Source organism: Ursus arctos, unplaced genomic scaffold (genome assembly GCF_023065955.2).
Source record: "Ursus arctos isolate Adak ecotype North America unplaced genomic scaffold, UrsArc2.0 scaffold_16, whole genome shotgun sequence".
Taxonomy (NCBI): Eukaryota; Metazoa; Chordata; class Mammalia; order Carnivora; family Ursidae; genus Ursus; species Ursus arctos.
In genome coordinates, this window is record NW_026622830.1 from 58,148,068 (window position 1) to 58,151,228 (window position 3,161).

A 3,161-nucleotide genomic window follows, 5' to 3' on the forward strand; every position below is an offset into this window, starting at 1 on the left:
TTCTCAGCTCCCTGAGGTCCAGCTCTGACCTGTGACCCCTACGTAGGACATGAGTCTTGCATGGGAAATGGCTGGGTGAACCAAGGTCCGCCTGTTCTCTAGGAGCTGTTCAAGAAGCTGCTGCCCCATCAGTGCCTGGGCTCCGTCTGGTCCAAGCGCAACAAGCCTGGCAATGAGCACCTGGCACCCACAGTCCGGGCCACTGTCGCCCAGTTCAACGGTGTGGCCAAGTGTGTCATCACCACCTGCCTTGGCAACCCGAGCATGACAGCCCGGGACAGGGCCATGGTGGTGGAGCACTGGATCAAGGTGGCCAAGGTATGCAACGGGAAGCCCAGCCGAGGTGCTCTCCTGAGTCTCGGGCACTGCTCTTCCCTTGATCAGGTCTCAGGGTGGAAGGCCCTGGTCTTTGCCCTAGGGACTGTGCAGTCCCTAGGCTCTTCCGTCCAGGGGCATGCTGACCTCGCCTTGCATGGCCCCATGCTGGGATGCTCCGTTTCTGCCTGGCTCCTTCCTTGGAGTGAGGTAAAATCTTCCTCCTCCTCTGGGCCTCACGTGTGCCCTTCGGCAGGTCCCTGGACAGCGGCTTCCTCCAGCAGGAGCACTTTCCCCTGAGGGGGACTGAAGCTTGAGAGCCAATCAGGTGCCGGCTCCCCAAGTGACAGCCCATTCTCTTCCCTCCCCAGGCCTGTCAAACCCTGAGGAACTACTCCTCCTTACATGCCATCCTCTCGGCTCTGCAGAGTGTCTCCATTCACCGCCTCGAGAACACGTGGGGGAAGGTTTCCAGGTGAGTAGGCCTCTCTCCATGGAGGGACCAGGATGGACGAGGGAGCTCCCAGAGGCTTGTCCTCTTCCCTCTCAGGCAGCTTGGACCTTCTGGGAGGCGGCAAACCCCGACTACAGGACCTGGGCTGGTGGGTGCGTCTCTCAGCCTTCCTGGTGAGGAGGCCACCATGCCTCCCGCTTTAGATATCAGTTTTGCCAAATGTCCCACACGGGGCTGAGCTGCATTAAATCTCTTCACATGTTTCCTTGACAGCCACTAAGCTCTCTGCCCATTTGAACCCCAAATTGACCCAAACAGCGTTTCTCAATGAATATGGGAAGGGAGGCCCGGGACGAGCCACATGAGAGCTCCCTCCCATGTCCTACAAAGACCTTAGTGCTCAGAGGATCCCAGAAGAAACCCTCAACCAGGCAGGTTGACACTCTGGGGTTCTCAAAGAAAAGGCACTCGCACTCAACCCTGCCACATTATTCGTCCATTGATCCTGCCTCCCTTCCCTCTCTTCAGGAAGCCATTGAGGATCTTTCAAAAGCTGTGCAGCAAGGACACCGCACAGGGCAGGAACCTGCTCATCAAGGTAGCCTGGAAGGTGCAGGTCTGGAAAGAGAGGAGGAGTGGGAGGGAACAGGGTCCTGCGAGGATGAAGTCGGGAATGGTCTGAAGCATTCCTTGGGGAGGGGAAGCCTTTGGCATGAATGTGGCGACAGCCTAGGTGAGGATGCCGTTGGCGGCGAGGGGGCAAGCAGGTGGTGTCCAAGCAGACTCCCTAGCCTAGACACCCTCTCTCTCTGTGTCGACAGCTGGTCCAGGTGGGAGCCTCTACAAACCTGGAGAACCCAGAGGACAGACCTGTGCTCAGTGATGGAGTTGGGCTGGGTTGAGGGCCACAACAATGATGAGAGTAATAGGACCCTGAGTCCTCAGGAGACCATGGGAGATAGGTGGAGTTGTCACGTTTCCCAATGAGAAAACAGGCTCGGGGAGGCCAGGCTGCAAGCTCAAGGTCACACATGGAGTGAACGTTGGAGTGAGATTGTTCTGGAATCACTCACGGCCTGCTTCTGGATAATGGGGCCTCAGGATCAGTATGAGTTAGGTCAGATGTCGAGGTTCTGACGTCCAAGATGGTGTGGGCAAGTGGCCTGAGGGTATGATGGTCTCAAGGAACTTGTCCTTGGCCCTGCAGGAACGACCATCCAATAGATTTGCCACCCTGGTGATGGCCCTCCGGGGAGCCCAGAAGAGGATGCAGAAGAAGGTGAGTGTGCCTGAGGCCCAGGGCCTCCAAAGTCAGAGGAGGAGGAGGGCTCCTCCCTGAGGGCTGGAAGCCTCCCAAAAAGGAAAGATCAGTAAGGGGGGGGGGGGGGGTCCTTCCCACTCCAGCTGCGGCTCCTGGGGCCACAGCTTCTACAATTCTTATTTCAAAAGAACCAGGAGGAGGGTCCAGAAATGTCCATAGAGAATGGGTTTTGTGGGTGGAGAGGGACCGGCCTAGTGCTCCATTCCCTGGCATTTTTGAAAAGCAGGCCCTGAAGGTGATGAGGAGGAGTCTGATGTTCTGGGGGGGAGGGGAAAGGGAACCCGTGGGGGGAGGCTGCTAAGGGTCCTAGGCTGCTCCACGTGAGCCCATGGGGTGGGCTAGGAGGCTGGAGCGTTTTCAGTGGAGGGTCCCTGTGGACACCAGCGAGCAGGGACTCATCCCAACCCTCCCCCTCATGACACAGGGTGTCGTGCCTTTCCTTGGCACTTTCCTCACCGAGCTGGTGATGTTAGATACCGCCATGGAGGACTATCTGGAGGTGGGTGAGCCTGAGGATTGTGGGGGAGGGACCAGAATCCGGAGGTTTGGGAGCAGAACGCCCCTGTACTGAGCCCTGAGCTCTCAGGACTCGGCAAACCTCCCGTCATGACAGCCTCACGGCTACCCTGTGAGCCTGGGGGCTGTTGCCCATCTCAGGGATGAGCGAGGTGAGGCTGCAGTTAGGCCACAGCTCCCGGTGCCGAAGACTGGTGAAGCAGCAGAGCTTCCTGAAGGCAAAGCTGCGTTAGGTCTGTCTGAGTGGACCTCAGCCTCCCCCGGTGAGTTTGCCCATGGGGGGAGAATGAAGTCAGGACCCTCCACGTCAGCAAGCACCTCAGTAGCCACAGCAGCCCCTTCCTGCCTGAGGCTTCGGCCTCCCCTACTGTCTTCTGAGAGGGTGGTGCTGCAGGGTCCCGACCTGTAGCCAGTCCATCTGCCCCATGTCCTCCTTTCTCTGGACCCCAGAGCCTGGCCTACATCCCAGGCCCGCTATCTGTGTATGCACGGCCCCCTCACGGGTCCTGGCCATGGTGCAGCATGAGAAGGGATGGGAATCAAGTGCTCCTAAGA

At 58.5% G+C, this 3,161-nt stretch overlaps 1 long non-coding RNA gene across 1 annotated transcript; it reads left to right on the forward strand.

Moving 5' to 3' along the window:
• The first annotated feature begins 1,294 nt into the window (after nt 1-1,294).
• Nucleotides 1,295-2,808, forward strand: LOC130543893 (uncharacterized). The gene is made up of 3 exons (XR_008959649.1): nt 1,295-1,367; nt 1,977-2,048; nt 2,515-2,808. It is a non-coding gene; the product is annotated as an uncharacterized LOC130543893 (long non-coding RNA).
• The last annotated feature ends 353 nt before the right edge of the window (nt 2,809-3,161 follow it).